The sequence below is a fragment of the Schistocerca piceifrons genome, chromosome 3 (assembly GCF_021461385.2).
Source record: "Schistocerca piceifrons isolate TAMUIC-IGC-003096 chromosome 3, iqSchPice1.1, whole genome shotgun sequence".
NCBI lineage: Eukaryota > Metazoa > Arthropoda > Insecta > Orthoptera > Acrididae > Schistocerca > Schistocerca piceifrons.
In genome coordinates this window covers 546,915,905-546,937,725 of record NC_060140.1, presented here as the reverse complement: position 1 = coordinate 546,937,725, position 21,821 = coordinate 546,915,905, and positions in this window count along the sequence as shown.

Sequence of the window (21,821 nt, the reverse complement as noted above, 5' to 3'; positions counted from 1 at the left end):
ATAAATTAAATATCGCTCAACTCAGACTGAATCTGAAAGAGGTTAATCAGGTTAATGGTGGTAGCGCCAAAGCGCCTCACGACTCATTTGCTTGCTTTACTGCTACTCACAAGTTCAGCCTTCACAGTCGGATATTCGACGGTTTGTTACCTCTCCGCATTCTAAGAGGCCGTATGTAGAATAGCCATGTTGTAGAGGCTAGAAAGGTACCCCATGACTGAATACTTTATCAATAAATTCCGGCGTCGAAACGGGTCCGTGGTACTTGAACGAGATCTTACAGAGACGCCCCATGTCACAACAGCGCTCACCTAGAGGGAAGGGTGTGAGGAGAGACGGCAGGAGGTATATGCTGGCGTTGGCTCCGTACGGCGGCCTCAATAAGTTTCACCTTGGAGAGTAGAGAGGGGAAAGAGGACACAGGCGGAAAGCACTTGGTTTGGTACGCGAAGCTAGGCACTCGAGTGAAGAATTGGGTAGAGAGGGGTATGGTATAGACCCGAATCCTGCATAACGGCGCCCAAGCCATGTTGTTTTGTTGAGACATCTAAACACCAGTCAGCTGTCAAATTCACATACGGAGTCAGGCTTTCACAGCTACATGTGATTATGAATAATCTGCTTATGTTGTAACAAGATTTCCTGCAGGCAGCCGCATTAGCTCACTGGTATTATTTTAGGACCTTGTCAAGCTTCTGTTTAATTAATAGGCATAGCAATGTGCAACATCTTGGTAGTATCCTAACCACAAGGTGTTCTGAACCAAATGAAATTTGTGTGTAAATGTACGAATAACGTTTTGTACTTGTATCTTCCCAAGATCGGATTCTACGCGGTTGTATTTTTGCACAAAGAACTGGGTACTCCTCTATAGGTCTGAAACGGAACCCTCAGGTCTTTCTAAGCCGTGTCTTATACATTCATTAAGTTTGCTGCAAGTTCTAAAGGATAGGTATACTTCTGCTGCTTGCAGTAAAATGATAGTGAAAAGCAAATCTGGCTCTCTTCAGAGGATTCGGAATAGTTTAAAATGACACTCTGTAGCCCACGACTGAATTACATTACATTTTATTGGTTTAAAATGTGTGCAATCCAAGACAAAACCGAGATACAAGTGTCACTTCACGAAAGGGCTGATTAAAACTGTTACTTGATACAATCGTCATAGGATAAACATGGCAAAATTGACTGCTCTTCACACACGTTCTTTCTCCCGGTAATTAGGTATTAATCTTCGCATTACCAATAAGCGGGGCTTACCTAGTGCCCACGTTTTGAAACTACAGTAATGTAGTCACGTACTTCATATTTTAAAATACTGAAAAGAATTATTATTTTTAATGATTTCTTATGACAGATGAAGAATTTGCATTAAAATTTTCATTGGCATTTAAGGCAAAAATTTAATTCTTAATACTGAATCTGACTTCTGACATCAGCGTAGGTTGCATGTTGAAAATTCTTATTTATCACTAAATACCAGATCAATAGCAACATATCCAACTTATAACTTTACAACAAAAGTCATATTCATATTATCAGATACAGTACCCAATTCCTAAAAATTAACTATTTTGTTTTAAACGTGTACAGTTCCCAGTGAGCTTATGTTGTGCTATGGCCACAAACAGAGAATAAGACGAGACTCTACGTATTGCGGGCGTGGGCTTCAGTGATGGTGCCAAGCTGTTCATGACATTCTACTGATAAAAACAGTTTTAGAAGGTTATGTAGAAGGGAAAAGGAAGCGAGGAAGGAAGAGATTCCTGATACTGATTCCTGATGGACGGTACAACATACAACAGCCTTAAGAAGGAAGCAATGGATTGCAGAAAATGGAGAGGCAAAGGACCTGCTAATATAGCAGATAACTGATGATGATGACCGCGTTAGAGAAGCAAACAAGCATTTTGTTCGTGTCCCTTAATCATACTACTTCAAATGCTGCATATAAAGAAGCTCACTAACTCCAAAATGAATTCCAAGCTTACAGAGGCTTGGGCACAGCTATAAATAAATATCTGGGCAACACCAGGTTTCCCAGCTAGAAAATAAATATAAACTCAGCGTGGTAAATATTAGTCACACCCTTCAAAGATTACACAGGTAAACACTGGACTCGCATTCGGGAGAACGACGGTTCAATCCCGCTTCCAGCCATCCTGATTTAGGTTTTCCGTAATTTCCCTAAATCGCTCCAGGCAAATGCCGGGATGGGCACGGCCGACTTCCTTCCCCGTCCTTCCCTAATCCGATGAGACCGATGACATCGCTGTCTTGTCTCCTTCCCCAAAAACAACAACAAGTACACAGGTTGCTTTGGAGCACTGTAGATGGTCTACAGCTTATAGAAGGCGAACATGTACTCGCTCTTAACAACCGGTGGCGCCACATACTCACTGCAGACGGCGAATACAAGGGTAGACAAAAATATGCAAACACAGCACATTAACATTCGTAAGACGGTGTAGCAAAACCGTTGGCTTTCAAAATAGCTTCGAACTCTCTCCGAATGGCTAAATGGAGGTCCTGTATCGTTTCAAATAGAATCTTACACCGTCATTACAACTAAAGAGACACAAGTTGACGATGATGGAGGTGCACAGTGATCAGGCACAATTTTCTCCAAGATGACCACAAAGGCTCATTAGTATTGAGATCTGGTACCTGTGGTGGAAAGGGGAGAGGGGACTATTCATCCTACTCTACACAAAGCCAATCCTGGACAATGCAAGCTGTGTGGACGGGGGTCCAGCTGCCACTGGGGAACAAACATTGTACCGTGGGATGGACCTGATTAGCCAAAACGATCACATAATCGTTGGCAATTATGCGACCTTGAAGAGTAGACATTTGGCACAAGGATGCAACTGTCTAAATCATAACTGAATCGACACCATATTTAACTCTTGGGATGTAAACTGAGCCAGACGTTGGAAGCAGTGTTAAAAGACCCATCCAACCAAATAACTGTCTTCTCATTGCCCCATAGTTCAGGTTTTATGGCTACGGCAATTTTCCTGTTATGGACGTTTGCATCACTGATAAGTGATTTCGGAATTCCAGATACCACTGCAGCTCCCTGCTTATGGAGCTCCCTTCGTCCTAACAGGGTTCGCGAGTGCAACTTTTGGTTCAGTAGTGACTTCTACGCTTGTCATCCAACCACTTATTTCTCGTCACAATCATTTTCAACGACCGCGTGTCTCGATCACTCAACACCCTCCTTCGTCCGTGTCGTGACGTAGCGGATGATGTTTTTCCGCTTATCGCTTATGTGGTATAAATCTTCGACGCAGGGCATTTAGAAATGCCCAACACTTCGGCTCCCTTGGATACAGGAGCATCTAGCATATAAACACTAACAAATTGCCCACCTTCGAACTGATTTAACACCGACATAATGCTCTCACAATCGTTCAATGTTCTGAGTGCGACTAACGAAACATATTGAGGACATTCCACAGGTGCCGTTCGTGATCAAATACACCAGTGCAACCAACATGCTAGGCAGGTAGGGCAGGAGCTATTTTGGATGACCCTGAATGTAATCTGTGAAATGGCCTGAAGTGTGTCAGGGGTTCCCCTAGGTGACCTTGATCAATTCCTTGTGTTTTCTCAGTACTGAAGATGGGGGGCCTTGAACATAAGTCGCACAAGTGGCTAACCTGACACCTGATGTGTAATATGGTAACCCTCTTATCAGTGATCTTAAAGATAAGGTCGTTATCTGATTCGGAATGCCCACTGATAACCTACTCCTTATAAGCTGCAGTGTTATCATATCGATGGCAGTGATGTGTCGCCCGATGTTTACCTTCGCCAGAAACCACACTGCTATCCTACTGAAATGTACACGATAGATTTGTTAGGTTACGTTTGAGGCCTCTCAGCTGTCCTGACCGACCAATGATGCTCTTACTCTACATTTCTCTCCTCATTTTATATTGATGTCTTCTGTACTCGTGACGTATAGTCGTCATTTGCGCATTACATAGTGATCTCCAGATACTTCTAACCAGACAATGAATAATCTCCTGTAGTGCACAGTATTTGAGACCTCTTACGTTCCTGGGTAGCCAATGCTACAACTTCATTATGTCCTTGCCTTGTACTGTACTGCTTCGTAAGCGAGAAAGCCTAATAGGTCAATAAGCGCAAGACGAGAACCTTCTGAAGCAGAATATCTTTAAGGCTCTTTCGGAGCTCACCTGTGCAGGAATGAGCGCTTTGCCTCGATGTGGTCGACCAGTAACCTTATCGTCGTCACAGTGGCTAAAGGGATGGCTGCAGCTGGATTCTGTGGGCGTTTCTGTCAACAGCAGCAGTATCGGCAGCAATCCCGCAGCCACACTAACAACAACACTGTTGCAGCGTAGGAGGCGGAAAAGTGGATTGCAGCGGACCTCGGTTTCTATCCCTTGGAAGGCCAGAGATTCCATAACGTTTCTAAGAGTCCGTGGGGTTATTTCAGCACATTGACGACCAAAGAGATTAAGTGTTTCCAGTCGTTCACAGTTGTTATGGTGTGACAGCAGAGATATCAGATTTGACTAATAAAATCGTTACTGTATGTGTATAACGACTTGCACTCATGTGACGTAAGAAACGATACTCAAAATGTGGATTGTTTCCACGTCACTAGCATCTGGTAATCAACGGAATCAAATGATGCTCTGTTTCTTCATTTGCATTTATTTTGTATGCACGTATCAACAGCCGCTGTGAATTTCTTGAGGGAAGTCACTCTACTATGGAAGTTACTGTTATATTTTGAGATAAGCACTTTATATCACAATTTAGCTACTGCTACTTTCACCCTTATGGGCATTTCAAACTGCATCACTGAAAAAATTTGTAATGCATAATTCATAATAGTGTCTCCACATTTGTCGAGGAAGTAACATGTGAAATCATCCATAATGAGGGTTTTTCACTGGGGACACAGCTATTTGAGGCGATACATGTATATGTTAAATGGAAAAGGGCGATCCTTGTGCAGTATTTATAGGTGTGTCAGCAGACAGCTGATTAAAATACGTTAGTGTAATTAAGCGAAAACACACGTGACGCTGGCAATGTCTTACAAACAAATGGAATTCCTGACATCACTTGTAGCTTACTCCACACAGAAATATGGAATCTATGATGGCCTCAGCTGCAAAAAAATTGATAACTAAAGAGATAGTTGTTTTGAGAAATTGCGCAGTAAAATCTTAATGAAACATCGTAAATATAATATTTCAATTACATTCACTGTTATTTTTTATTCAGATGAGTCATTGTAGTCAAATATTTATAGAATAAAGATATTCTTAAAATCGTGAATTCTATCAAATTTTATTTTCAAAAATACGTGAACAGGCATTTAACAACGTTTATTTTTGGGAGGAGTTAAATAAAAATTATTGCGAAATCTCTTTAAATACAAATTTAATAATTCTAGTTGTTTCAGTTTATGAATCTAACATTTGCGTTAGCAATTTTTCTAATAGTAAACTCTAACAACCAGAAACTGATTAAGCACAACCAAACATTTAATTTTACTGTCGCCGTATTACACTGCGTAAACAATGTTAAGGATGGTTCTTAAACTTTCTGCCATCATACTGTCTCTTAAATTCAAGAAAACTATGGTAAAAGAAACCGGAAACTACATCGTTTTTATTCCTAGATAACCATTCCCATATACCTTATTAGCACCAAAGTTTGAAGCGTACTTGCCTCAGGAACAAAATCAGGATGTGTATATGAGTCAGTGTTATCTACATCAGCCCTCCCTCAAAAGCATTATCTTGACATACATTACTACTACTGGCACCTATGTGTTTTGCACAAAGTGCTGTTGACACTTACCCATGAGGTCGACGTTACCTTTAGTTACAATCAAAATCTGAGATAAATCTTCCATTTCTTGGTTTATCATAGAGGTACCAAACAATATGAATAAAGAACATCACCATGTTTTACATGCAATAACTACATTTCTCGGATCTTACCATTGTTGTTAACAACTGAGGTCTCCATATCATGGTAGTTACTATGATGCAGCTTCTTAATGATCAAGTGTGTTAGATTGTCTAACCGCTGCATTATGAAATGAAGCAATTATTTCGAAGTAAAACAAAAGCCTAAGCGAAAGAATAACTTCGCTGAAGGTTTTCATTTAATGCTGAGTTAAGAAGTGATAAAATAAAAAAAAAATTTAGCTTGTAACTTTTTAAGAGCAATGTATGTATAAATAAATTTGATTTTAGTAAACTGTATGTTGTTAGAGTTATCATCTGGAAATCTCTCTAACGCTAAAATCACGAAAGTACGCTAAATAAATTCGTTAACCAACAGTTGAAACGGAACATGTTATTATTTTTGGCATACTGCAGGACGATGGATCTAAGTAAAGAAAAGTAATATTTATGTTGCTTCTACAGGCAGATAATACCGATACAAACAGGTGTTATAATACTTCGCACCTATGATAAACGCTAAGTGATAATCATTTCCCTTATGTAGCCGACTGCATAGTCCAGTATTTGGAGGAGCGTAATGTCCATCCGCTCGAGGCAGTGGAAGCACTTGCAGTCTAATAATAAGTCCTTAGCTTTTTTCCTTATTAGAGGGACTACAGAATGGAGTGACTTGTAGAGGGTGGTGGTATAACCCATTGCGAATAAGTAAGTACCTTCTGATGACTGTCATAACTGGACTTTTCTCGCTTCTGCTTGGAGCAATGTGCTTTACTCTATTCATTAACCGTATGTCAATTTTACCTCTTACTCCGTCATCTAATGACGGATGACTAATAAAATAGCCGTGAATCGTATTTCCCATCCCTTTAACTTTGACGTTTTGTATTTACCTATTTACGTCTACACCACTACAATCACCTCGCACTTTATGATTCAAACATGTTACATTTCACTGTTTATCATACTTGTAACACGTTCTTGGAAGACCAAACTGGCAGATTTATCTGCATTCAGAAACTTTTCTTGAAGAAACCTCGATGAAAGAAAGTACATCCCACTTCGGCAGTTCATTCCCGTTCATTCTATTTTTCTAGCTTTCCCGATGGGTTTTTGCCGCAATTTCTCACACATGGTTTCTACAGAAAGTAAGTGATCATTTAACATCGTCTCAATTGAGTGACTCATTTCGTTGTTAACAGTTCACTGTAATTACTAAGAATACATTTACGAAAGTGGAAGTTATGTCTTTGGTTCCCGAGAAAGTGGTATGGGCTCCTCGATTCTCTTACATTATTTTTCCCAAGGGCATGCAGCTTCACTTTATGGTTAAATGATGATGGCGTAATCTTGGGTAAAATATTCCGGAGGTCAAATAGACCCCCCCCCCCCCAATTCGGATCTCCGGGCGGGGAATTCTCAGGAGGACGTTGTTATCAGGAGAAAGAAAACTGGCGTTCTACGGATCAGAGTGTGGAATGTCAGATCCCTTAATCGGGCAGGTAGGTTAGAAAATTTAAAAAGGGAAATGGATAGGTTAAAGTTAGAGATAGTGGGAATTAGTGTTGTTCGGTGGCAGGAGGAACAAGACTTCTGGTCAACTGACTACAGCGTTATAAACACAAAATCAAATAGGGGTAGTGCAGGAGTAAGTTTAATAATGAATAGGAAAATAGGAATGCGGGTAAGCTACTACAAACAGCGTAGGGAACTCATTATTGTGGCCAAGATAGATACGAAGCCCATGCCTACCACAGTAGTACAAGTTTATATGCGAACTAGCTCCGCAGATGACGAAGAAATTGATGAAATGTATGATGAGATAAAAGAAATTATTTCGATAGTGAAGGGAGACGAAAATTTAATAGCCATTGGTGACTGCAACTCGATAGTAGGAAAAGGAAGAGAAGGAAACGTAGTAGCTGAATATGGAATGAGGCTAAGGAATGAAAGAGGAAGCCGCCTGGTAGAATTTTGCAAAGAGCATAACTTAATCATAGCTAACACTTGGTTCAAGAATCATAAAAGAAGGCTGTATCCATGGAAGAAGCCTGGAGATACTGGAAGGTCTCAAATAGATTATATAATGGTAACACAGAGATTCGGGAACCAGGTTTTAAACAGTAATGCATTTCCAGGGGCAGATGTGGACTCTGACCACAATCTATTGTTTATGAACTGTAGATTAAAACTGAAGAATCTGCAAAAAGGTGGGGATTTGAGGAGATGGGACCAAAGGTTGTAGAGAGCTTCACGGAGAGCATTAGGGAGCGATTGACAAGAATGGCATAAGGAAATACAGTAGGAGAAGAATTGGTAGCTTTGAGAGATGAAATAATGAATGTAGCAGAGAATAAAGCAGGTAAACAGACCAGGGCTAGTAGAAATAATTGGGTAACAGAAGAAACACTGAATTTAATTGAATAAAGAAGGAAATATAAAAATGCAGTAAATGAAGCAGGTAAAAAGGAATACAAACGTCTCAAAAATGAGATCGACAGGCAGTGCAAAATGGCTAAGCACCGTTGCCTAGAGGACAAATGTGAGAATGTAGAGGCTTATCTCAAGAGGGGTAAGATAGATACTGCCTACAGGAAAATTAAAGAGACCTGTGGAGAAAAGAGAACCAATTGCATGTATGTCAAGAGCTCAGATGGAAACCCAGTTCTATGCAAAGAGGGGAAAGGAGAAAGGTGGAAGGAGAATATAGAGGGTCTATACAAGGGCGATGTTCTTGAGAACAATATTACAGAAATGGCAGAGAATGTAGACGAAGAAGAAATAGGAGATATGATACTGCGTGAAGAGTTTGACAGAGCACTGCAAGACCAGAGTTTAGACCAGGCCCCGGGAGTTGGCAACATTCCATTAGAACAACTGACAGCCTTGGGAGAGCCAGGCCTAACAAAATACCATCTAGTCAGCAAGATGTATGAGACAGGAGAAATACCCTCAGACTTCAAGAAGAATATAATAATCCCAATCCCAAAGAAAGCAGGTGTTTACAGATGCGAAAATTACCGAACTATCAGTATAATAAGCCACGGTTGCAAAATACTAACACAAATTCCGTACAGACGAATGGAAAAACTGGTAGAAGGCGACCTCGGGGAAGATCAGTTTGGATTCCGTAGAAATATTGGAACACGTGAGGCAATACTGACCCTACGACTTATCTTAGAAAACAGATTAAGGAAAGCAAACCTACGTATCTAGCATTTGTAGACTTAGAGAAAGCGTTTGACAATGTTGACTGGAACACTCTCTTTCAAATTTTGAAGGTGGCAGGGGTAAAATACAGAGAGCGAAAGGCTATTTACAATTTGTACAGAAACCAGATGGCATTTATAAGAGTCGAGGGGCATGAAAAGGAAGCAGTGGTTGAAGGGAGTGAGATTTCTGTAGCCTATCCCCGATGTTATTCCATCTGTATATTCAGCAAGCAGTAACGGAAACAAAAGAGAAATTCGGAGTAGGAATTAAAATCCAAGGAGAAGAAATAAAAACTTTGAGGTTCTCCGATGACTTTGTAATTCTGTCAGAGACAGCAAAGGACCTGGAAGAGCAGCTGAACGGAATGGACAGTGTCTTGAAAGAAGAATATAAAATGAACATCAACAAAAGCAAAACGAGGATCATGGAGTGTCGTCGATGTTGCGGGAATTAGATTAAGTAACGAGCCGCTTAAAGTAGTAAATGAGTTTTGCTATTTGGGGAGCAAAATAACTGATGAAGGTCGAAGTAGAGAGGATATAAAATGTAGACTGGCTATGGCAAGGAAAGCGTTTCTGAAGAAGAGAAATTTGTTCACATCGAGTATAGATTTTAGTGTCAGGAAGTCGTTTCTGAAAGTACTTATATGGAGTGTAGCCATGTATGGAGGTGAAACGTGGACGATAAATAGTTTAGACAAGAAGAGAATAGAAGCTTTTGAAAAGAGATGATACAAAATAATTCTGAAGATTAAACCGGTAGATCACATAAGTAATGAGGAGGTATTGAATAGAATTGAAGAGAAGAGAAATTTGTGGCACAACTTGACTAGAAGAAGGGATAGGTTGGTAGGGCATATTCTGGATCACCAATTCAGTTTTGGAGGGCAGCGTGGAGGGTAAAAATCGTAGAGGAAGACCAAGACATGAATATACAAAACATATTCAGATGGATGTAGGTTGCAGTAGGTTCTGGGAGATGAAGAAGCTTGCACAGGATAGAGTAGCATGGAGAGCTGTATCAAACCAATCTCTGGACTGAAGACCACAACAACAACAGGTTATGTCCGGATCACCTGGCCGTTTACCTTCTAGCACCGTTATCAGAAGATCAAAACTGATCACAAAATGGTTTTGGTGACATTTCTGAATGGTACGAAAAAAGGCAGTTGACCCTAAAAAGTAAAATTAGAGGGGTCCTCTACATGAGGACTAAAAACATCCGCTAAATTTTGGTTACACCACAAATCACATAAGTATAAAGGTTATCGACTCAACATCTAGGAATCATAATTACGAACAACTAAAATAGGCAATGTATCTGCATCTACATGATACTCTTCAGTTCACAATTAAGTTTTAGGAAAAAGCTTCATCGAACCACCTTTGAGCTCTTCACTACCGTTCGTGTCTCGAAGAGCGCGTGGGAGAAACAAAAGCTAAAATCATTCCGTGCAAGCTTTGATTTCTCTTACTTTGTTACGAGGAACATTTCTCCCCATCCCAACAAAATATTTTCACATTCTCTGGAGAAATCTGGTGACCGAAACATCACGAGATGGTCCTGCAGCACTGGAGAACGCCTTTGTTTTTATGACTGGCACCTCAATTCTTATACGATATCCGCGGCACTCTCTCCCTCAGTTCATGATAATACAAAACGAGCTGCCCTTCTGTGAACTTTTTCAATGTCCTTCGTCTCAATCCTATCTTATGCGGAGTCCAAAACACAGCAGTAGTGCGGAAGAGGAAGGACAAGAGTAGTGTATGCAGTTTCAATAGTAGATCTGTTAAATTTTCTAGGTACTCTGCCAATAAATCGCAGTCTTTGGTCTGCTTCCCCAGAACATTATTCATGCGACCGTTCCAATTTGAATTATTCATAATTGTAATCAGTAAGTATTTAGTTGAGTTTGTAGCTTCTAGATTCATAAGATTATCGCGTAACTTAAATTTAACGGAATACTTTCTAATTTAGAAGTGGTGTTATAAACAGGGGACTAAAACGAGGCCGCAATCAGTACACTTAACTGTGTACCTGGGTCTCGTGCGTTGGTGGGTGTAACTCAATACTTTCGTTGCAGAAATGTTGATGTCCTTAGGTTCTCCTTCATGCTACAAGATCTCTCTCTACTACAAAAATCTGACTCGACATATTAACTTCAAGTAGGGATATGTTCTTATACTTCTTTCAAACTATTTTATGACTATGTGCAAGTCCGAGCGCAACGTTACTTCGACTGACTCCGAAGTCACCTCACACTACTCCACACTGCATTCCACAGTGCCCACGCCTGCAGAGTCGCCGTGGTATGAATATACCAAAAAGTTTATTTATTTCATCCTATTGTCATATATATTTCTTGATAAATTACAGTTAAAATTTTGTTAATTCCATCAATTTAGTGGTGGAATAGACATTGACATATCTCAAGAGCTTTTCAAAAGATAGTACTGTTACAAATCCATTACCATTACAATGTGTAGTTACATATTGTTTATTACAATAACAATGACACCTATGAAATTACGGATTACCATTACATTACAATGAATTAAAGAATGCTAACACGTTTCAGTAAATTCACGTCAAGTACTTTTTACTGAGATAATGGTTTCTACTTAAAAATATTGGGAAGTCTAGGTTCTCGAGTTTCTACTTTGGCAATGATGAAACATTTTGTATCTCGATACTTTCGTGAATATTTCAGTAGTTTAAACATCAATATAATTTCTTAGGATTGCTGATGGTTATTCTGTAACTCATATGTGTGGCTACCAAGCCGAACGTTGTTCACTGCTAATGAATACAATATGCGATATGGCTACAGTAAACTGTGGTTGAAAATAGGTACCGATAGATTCGCTTTCTTCAAGAACCTTCTGTCATCTTACAGGATGTAAGTACAAAGTGGCTCCTTAATTCCATAGTAACTCGGTCAAAGATTAAAAATCAAAGCTAAAGTTGCACTAAACATAGTACAACTGTCAACATGCTAGCAGAATGGCCTTACCAGCGAAGACCGAGGATCTACTATCTGAACAGATTGAAAGCAAGAAAACGTAGTCAGTTACTAATGGAAAAGAGTAAGACACAACACGAGTCAAAGAGGTAGATGCCATCACTAATAAGACAGGAAAGAAAGTTCATGAATCCTTTGCAAAGAACAACATTAGATTAGAACCCAACTAACAAATTTAATATATTAACAAAAAATCCTTAAAATGTGGTTCTGTTTTCACAGCCAAGAACATTAAAGATAGTGTAATAACAAATCCCTGAAAACTAAAACGTAGCACCCAGCCCAAGATCCCTAAGGAACATAAACCGATTCGTAATTAGTTGAGGACAATTCGGATGAAAATCAGTGTGGGTTTAGGCCTCTTAGAGGTTGTCAGGACCAGATCTTTAGCTTACGGTAAATAATGGAGAAGTGTTATGAGTGGAACAGGGAATTGTATCTATGCTTTATAGATCTAGAAAAGGCATATGACCGGGTTCCTAGGTGGAAGCTATTGTCTGTTCTACGAGATTATGGAATAGGAGGCAAACTTTTGCAAGCAATTAAAGGTCTTCACATAAATAGTCAAGCAGCAGTTAGGGTTGACGGTAAATTGAGTTCATGGTTCAGAGTAGTTTCAGGAGTAAGACAAGACTGCAACCTGTCTCCAATGTTGTTCATGTTATTTATGGATCATATGTTGATAACAATAGACGGACTGTGTGAGATTAAGATGTGTGAACACAAAATAAGCAGTCTTGCATATGCAGATGACTTAGTTTTGATGGCAGATTCCATTGAAATTTTGCAAAGTAATATTTCAGAGCTAGGTCAGAAATGTAAGGACTATGGTATGAAGATTAGCATCTCCAAAACGAAAGTAATGTCAGTGGGAAAGAGATATAAACGGATTGAGAGCGAAATAGGAGGAACAAAGTTAGAACAGGCGGACCGTTTCAAGTAAGGATGCATATTCTCACAGGATGGCAACATAGTGAAAGAACTGGAAGCGAGGTGTAGCAAAGCTAATGCAGTGAGCGCTCAGCTACGATCTACTCTCTTCTGCAAGAAAGAAGTCAGTACCAAGACTAAGTTATCTGTGCACCGTTCAATCTTTCGACCAACTTAGTTGTATGGGAGCGAAAGCTGGGTGGATTCAGGTTACCTTATCAATAAGGTGGAGGTTACGGATATGAAAGTAGCTAGGATGATTGCAGGTACTAGTAGATGGGAACAATGGCAGGAGGGTGTCCACAATGAGGAAATCAAAGAAAAACTGGGAATGAACTCTATAGATGTAGCAGTCAGGGCGAACAGGCTTAGATGGTGGGGTCGTGTTACACACATGGGAGAAGCAAGGCTACCCAAGAGACTCATGGGTTCAGCAGTAGACGGTAGGAGGAGTCGGGGTAGACCAAGGAGAAGGTACCTGGATTCGGTCAAGAATGATTTTGAAGTAGTAGGCTTTACATCAGAAGAGGCACCAATGTTAGCACTGAGTAGGGGATCATGGAGGAGTTTTATATGGAGGGCTATGCTCCAGACTGAACGCTGAAAGGCACAATCAGTCTTAAATGATGATGATGATGAATGATGAGGATAATATTTAGATGAACTGCGGTTCATTTTAACGGTAGCACTGAACAAATAAACTGCACGCAGAAATAACTCAACATCATTCATAAGTGTTTTAAATTTTCCATGGAATTAGATTCGCAAAACGGTATAAAATTTCTCGATTAAAAAGCAGTAAATAACATTTCGAAACATAAATCTGGACTTGATACGTAGTCTACAACAACGGACATTATAATTAATAGCAGCTCTTTCCACCCTACTGCTCATAAAAAGTGTTCTCAATCCTTAATGAATCACATTATGAACTTTCTAACACAAAAATGCGAAACTGATTAGAAAATTAAGATTATTACAAGCTACAGGAAATAAACTTATTTTTGATTTGAACATGAGTTTACCAACAAAAGCTGAAGGAGAAACATTCAGTAAAAATAATGAAATCATGCTAGCTAGAGAAGTAAAAGCACATAATTCTAAAATTCAGTGTCATTCCTTACATCGGAAAGTCTTCAGATGAAGCACCACACGCGTTCAGTAACACTATCGCTCATGTTAGTTTCCACACCAGCAACAAGCTGAATCACATCATCTGTCATAAAACGGAAAAACAGATGCTTACCAATCAATCCAGCATTTAAAAAGTAAATTGTGGAGATTGTTGGAGAATTTTACAGTGGCCAGAAAAGGAGAAATTTTAGCAAATGGTTTACAGATAACGTCAAGCAGAGCGAAAATAATCCGTCCACGTTTATTATTGATCTGAGAGAAAACAAACATCTCATGTTAGACAGAAACCAGACATCAAAACTTTTACACAGATCTGATAAGGGAAACGCCATCGATACCTTGGAAGAAATAGGAATATACTAATATCAGATAAAGCAATGAAATCAAATGTTCAATCAGCAGACTTTTAGGCAATCTTTTTTTAGTATTTTGAATTCTATGTAAATTAATTAACGGGAGGAACTGTTTTGTCGTCATGAAATCTAGCGGTGTCTGTTGGGCAGCATTGTATTTCTGTGCAGGAGTGGTTGTATTTTCACTAAATACGTAAACTGTTAATTTTAATAGACTGCTTTAGGGAAGAGGAACACATTGGACCACTTTTGAAGGGTCTTACAAAAATAATCTGTTTTTACACAGCAGTAACAAATGCATATTGTTTTATTATTTGACGGTGTAGTAAGCAATCTTAACAGTATTTCGTTAAATGCGGAGACTGTGGTTAGGGACTGTGATGTTGCGCCAGCTTATGGTTTGTGTAGCGGCAACGAGTGTAAAGACCACCTCTAACAATCGCATATAACAGGAAACAAAAGTAAACAGAAAAAGATTCAATAGCATCTCAAAACATCTACGTCGCACTAACGAGTAACTGATAATACTAGTAATGATTGTAACTGAATTGCGTCCAACATTTAGCGCAAATAAATGTCTTTTATACTCAGACTTGGTTTTAATTTTCTTTCTTAGGTGATCAAATAACAACAAATGTACACCTAAGAATGTTTTTCTTTCACTGTGACAGTGCAAGTAAAAAGTGGACCAACTCAACTATCAGTTATTGCTGAGAGAGGGTAAGTAGCATTGTACTTGGTTGTCTTGCTTGAGTACAGACTTTTCTTAATTGTCTGGGGACAACTGTGTCGATTTCCTCTAGTTACATATATTCTCTGTGTCGTTTCATGATAATCTAGATAACCACCTTGAGGTACTGTGATATAATAAGTAACAATATTTTTCCAGAATGAGATTTTCACTCTGCAGCGGAGTGTGCGCTGAACCCGAGTTCGAGTCTCGCTCCGTCACACAGTTTTAGTCTGCCAGGAAGTTTCAACTATATTTTTATACTAACGTCACATTATAACGCAGGTCGAGGGCATACTGCTGACAGAATAGATAGACACACAAATTTTAAGTGGTTCTTTGAACCATCTGTCAAATAATTGAAAATTGTAGATTAATCATATAGATTTAAATGTGGATATAATGCGAACGAATTTTATAATTTTAATGCGCTAACTAAAATTCTCATCCACAATCACATGAAACAAGCGTAGGTATTTCACACTTTCCTATCTATCTTCTCTCTTATGTAAAAGACCATTAAAACAATCGGAGGATCTGTTTATCTCGAAAGATACAGTCGCTTTCACGGTTAAGGGAGGCTTCTTCCTATTCAGGAAGAGTAAAGATCTACTTTTGCCTCGTGTTCCTAAATGCAAATTTCCGTAACTACTGTGTAATAAGTTCTAAACGTTTATTTCCCCTTTTGAATCAGAAACCTTGTTTCAACTTATTGTGACTGGTTCTCTAGGAAAACCATCACCAGCTGAACTGCAGAGGGTACACGTACTTCATCTCGTGACTGTTTCCGAAGAGACCCGAAATTGTTCATTACAACAAAAAATACCTCAGAGACAAATATGGTGATAAACGTTCATAAAGAACGCAGATTCCAAGTTACTGAGTCACAGATAAGAAAAATAGTTATTTAATTTTTGAAAAAGTATCGTTTCATATGTTAGGGGAAAATGAAGTTTCTGAAAATAATAAAAACTGCCTTAAAATGCCTTAGGCCAACCTCTGTAATTTCCAGTTAAATCCTACGTTTTAGAAAAAGTGTGAAACTTGAAGACATCTTCAGTACGGAAAAATAATTCGTGAACTCTTTCGTGCGTGGTTCTACTTACGCGATAATTCTTGAACTCGTTCGTGCGTGGTTTTACTTGGGCGAAGCCAAGTACTGCGTTCACTTTTCGCCTCTGAGATAGGGGCTCATTCCTTGACTTTCTTAAATTCGAAATGTTATAGGAGTACAAGCGAGCTTTAAAGTGCTTGTTGCTGGAAGCGAAATTGCTTCTGTGCTTGAAACACTTGGAGATGGCTACAGCTGTGATAAGAGAAAACAAGAGGGAAGCCGTTTAACGGAGATGGGTTGCAACTCCGGCCAAAAGGCGGTGTAATCTTCTCTGGTGGAGGGGGCCATTTTCTCCTTGGAGCGCGCATCAGCCTTGCCACAGCGCGTAAAGCGTGGTTTTTATGTAAATGGTAGCTTAGGCACTCTGCGTTTCTCCTCATTGTTACATCGGAGAAGCAACGTACATGATGCGTATAGTAAGGTTGCTTGTTAAGTTGCAGCGTGGTCTGCCCACGTATTCTTACATCTAGCTGAGAAAGACAGGTGAATTCCGAGAGGAGCACTGAACCATAGTCGATATGTAATTTACCATGTAACATGTAGTACAGCTTATATGATGGCACAAATCAGGAGATGCTCGTAAAAAAAAAAGGCAATAGCTCGTAAGACGTAAACATTCTTCAGTAAATACGCGTTTCTTATTAACATTCGGCTGCAGCACAAAACTACTAATATTAACCAGCTGCTTCGTCTGCACTGCCATTTTAGAGTAGGGCAACAGACGGTAGTGTTTTTGAGCGTGGCAGAAAGATGTCGGCCAAGCTAGTTTAGTAGCAACGACCGTTATCAGACCTGATGCAAATCAGACCTGATGCAAAGGAGGTCAAGTGACATAACTGAGGTAGACGGTTAATTATAAGTTTTCCTGCTGTTCATTGACTGACGAGAATATATCTTTTCATTATTTATTCACCGTAAACATTCAACGGAGGACTATGCGCCCCATTTCCCGGCATATAACCGAGAATGCATCCGAACAGCCATTTATCCTTGTTGTGTACACATGAACGGGTGGGGTCACTCGAGCTACCATGGCTTGAAGACATTATAGCAGTGGTGTCAATAGGAGACCATCAAACACTTACGGTTATCAAATGGTTGATTTTTTTACTTCTTGCGACTGCGGTTTAGAATATTCTTACTCTTCATGAGGCAGCTGGTAAAATACCAAAAGTCAGTACATTTAGTGGTTCACAAAATTAAGCCTCCGTTCTATGTTAGAAAAAAAGAAAAGAACAGGCCAGAACGGAATGACGGTAGTGGATATTACAGAATGTGTAATAGTCCACATGTCAACGGGAAACAATTGTCCTAGTGCATTAGGTTCAAAATGGTTCAAATGGCTCTGAGCGCTATGGGACTTAACATCTGAGGTCGTCAGTCCCCTAGAACTTAGACCTGCTTAAACCTAACTAATCTAAGGACATCACACATATCCATGCCCGAAGCAGGATTCGAACCTGCGACCGTAGCACTCGCGCGGTTACAGACTGAAGCGCCTAGAACCGCTCGGTCACAAATGCCGGCAGTGCATTAGGTGGCAATGTTACAGCAAATATTGTATTACATGATGACCGTTTCGAATCCGTTTTCATTCGTTCAGCACCTAGTAAATGTCGTTGTCAGTAACTGTGTTTCACATGTTACATCTAAGTGCAAAGGCCTTTCCATGTCTTGCCACAAGGAGTTGCTGATGTGTGGGTCTGAAGAGAAAATATATTATGACCCTATGCCGTTCCATAAAATGGTGATTTCATGGTGTATGACAAAAATACACCAAAACTACGTAGCGTTGGCCTCCACGTCAAACAATTCAACAGCAAGAATTCAATGGCTGAAGTGGCCAATTTGATGTACTCATTGAGCGTCCCTAGGATACACTCAGGCAGATAAGTTGCGTTGCTATTCGAAGCTAATCGACTTGGACTATTACCGCGCAGAGAGCAAATTATTTATGGAAAAATGCATTCGATTGTCGTGGAACTCATAGGCATTAGCTGTGACAGCTTCACACATCGAAGTATTTTTTATGGTTATTTGAGTAATGGTACTCCATGCCCTGTGCTGGTGTTTCTCGCACTATATAAACTGATGTTTTTCATGCCAAACATGTTCCAAATACAAGCGTAATTTTATATTAGGTAACTTCGTCTCTTGTATTTTATGGGTTTAGGAATCCCGTGCATTGATAGAGTTTCATCAGTTTCAAGAGCACAATGAAAACTTGTATTACACCGAAATAAGGCGTTATGTGATGGTTTGTAAGCTCAGAACTATATTTGGCGGTATAAATTTACTTTTCTAATGAAAAAATCTCTCCTCGTTATTCTGACGAGCCATAGATCTAAATATACCAACATTTCTGCGTTACATCAATTAATAGGGAAATGATATTGATTTCAGTTGTATTGGACATGGCCGCAAGTTCTTCAGTGACTCAAATAACTCTCCAGACTTAGGTCTCCCTCTCAGCGCTTATGTGTTACGCACTTCGAAGCCTCTGTTGTGGCAGCCCCTCCTCGCCTCAGCCAGAGAAACGTCACTGACGGTCGACTGGCGTGTTGTATGGTCAACTCCAGAGAATTCGTTAGGCCCAGTAAATTATTTCCCTGTAAATTCATTTCTTTGCACGCTGGTCTGCGAGAATGTCGCGGAAGGAGACCATACTGGTGGTGTGGGACCATGTTGTGCAACACCCTAATTCCATTACCTTGAATCTTCGCACCTTAGAGAGGATTATGATGTATGAACTGTTTTTCTTTACGGGGATCTCAAGGGATTCATTTTATTCACTTCATCTGTATAAAAGTTCATGTAGTGATGAAAAGAAATCAATATAAAAGTTCCTGACAACCTGAAAAATAAGCAAACAGGGCTTAATAGTTTACTACGATCTGTTATCGTCTTTGGTTTTTTGCACCTGTCAACTTTAAGAGGCTCTCCATCTCACTTTACAAAATTATCAAGCTCCAGCTGTAGCACATTAAATTAGTCAGTAATGCAACTGTGTTGGAAGTAGCCTATGCTTTACAGCTCTGAATCGTAAGGGATTCGGCGAAATCAACGCTTGGACCAGGCTGAACCTGGTCAGTGGTCTCTGTATGTCAACTGCATTGTCTTCCAAAATCACCACGCCCGATCACTTTATTCGTCTTTTTCCAATTCGATGTTCATTCCTGTGGCTAGTGACAATCAGTCTGTTTTACGTCCCTTCTTTCCTTCCTTCCTTAAATTTTGGAAATTTATCTGACTGTCCTTAAGGAATGCTAGGGATATTACATGTCTACAAAACAAATTCGAGACCTTCATCAACAGTTCTGATGGATAAATATAAATTTCACGTGACTGTTATACAATTAAAATAGATACTGAGAAACATCTGACGTTTTGCGTATTCAAAATTTACTCATGGTATGTTACTTACTGTGAAAGTGTCGATAGAACTTTGCATGTCCGGAATAGCAAGAGTTTCAATGAAGGTACTTCAAAGTTCTCCTTTCTGCTATGAGCAGAGCCTTTTTACTGAAACTTATATATTGCTGTTAGCAGAGACTGTGAGTAGACGAATAAGAAACATTTAATAGTGACGCCAAAGTCTCACAGTCCCTCGGGAATAAAAGAAAAGTATTGGCGCTTACAATTTCAGGAGATGGAATTAAATTTACAGCAACCATCTTTGCATTGTAATTTTGTTCGAGAGAACACAGTAGAAAGAAGTAGCACCGTGTGCATCTAGCCATCAATCCAAGTAGGAACAGCTACGGAATTAGGATGGAATACGTTTGCGACGATATGAAGAAACCATTTTTAATTAGACGAGAGTCTCTTTTATGACTCCAAGCGAACACTTGGAATAGAAAAGTTGTAACAGTGTCTACTAACAACCTTGTGGGGTGCTGCTAAGAGGATTCTTTTTATTTTAAACTTATCTCAGCACTTAGTGACATTTACATTCGGAGACCTGTAGCAGCTGATCAGGATAAAAAAGTTAACGATATTTGCCGCGCGCTTAATCGCACCTACTTATCACTCTCTTCCAACTTTCACGCGCGACCTCATTAAATACAAACAAATACTTAGGTCTATCGTTCCATAGCACCAAATTTGCTTACGTGCTGGTCTTCAGAGTGATTATTACTGATCTGGCTTTTTGTTTCATGATCACCAAGAAGGACGAGAATGAGATCAGACTAAACAGGTCATCATTCCTTTTGCTTTAAAAATGGTGGTACTAATAGGGCAGTGGAATGTGAAACGTCGTTTATGGAAGGCATCTAAACTCCCATTCTCATAGTACTAATTTATGAAAGACCAACAGCTGATGAAAATTGAACTTACCGATAAACTTAGTTGAAAATTTCTTGTGCTAAACGTGGTAAGGCATAAGATTCTAGACAAACTGCCTGTTCATCACGAAAAAGCTAATGCCGCTAAACTGAAGTTAATAGAAGAACTGAAACTCTGTGCATTATAAGTGTAGTCAACTTCCGATGTACATTTTCTTAACCTTTCTATGTCCCATTATTTCGGCAACATTATTCTTCATCACCTATACTTTTTCTTCCACAAATCCTTATCGACGCTCATGAGACAAACATGTAGGTAGATCTTTCGAGATTCGTACTGCTGTTAGTGTGAGTTACAAGTGGTTCATTAGGTGTTCGTTGCTTTTCGCTAGCGCACTTGAGCAGATGTAATTTCGATGGATTGCTCACGCGCTACCTTCGATACGGAATACCTATGCTACAGTAGAATCGCAGGTCAGAGCAGTGTTGGCAGTAAGTCGAGTTTAGTAGCTCGCTGCGAGCAGTCGTGTTTGGTCGCTCGCACAGGGCGCTAGAGTTCTGGAGTTCGGACAGGGCAGGCCAGCAGTTGACTTGTCTTTGGCGGTCGTGCAGAACGATGGCAATGCCTGAGCGATGTAGTATAAGGTAAAAATAAAAAAAATGATATCATTGTTCTTTGTTGCTGGGCGCATATGTTAACTGCCACAACTGATTTAACCACAATTGTAATGTTAAAGTCCCATGTAAATGCTTGCAGAAATATTTTAATATTAACTTTTGTTCTGAAGAAAACTTTTGCCAATCATTTATCTGAGTTTAAAGATTTTACGCATTCTTCCTGTGCATACTCATGTTGATTAAGCAAAAGAAAATCAGTTGTCTTCCTACAAATGAAAAGCTAGTGGCCAGCACTGGGCTGTGCCAAAAATTTCTTATAGGAGCAGATATACAGATAGCGTTATCAGGCGACATCATTGTGAGGTAAGAATTTTTCAGTTTATTCAGGATGATGTCACAGGGGCATGACGCAGGGCTGCTGACGTGAAAACTTATTAATCTCGATATGCAGTTAG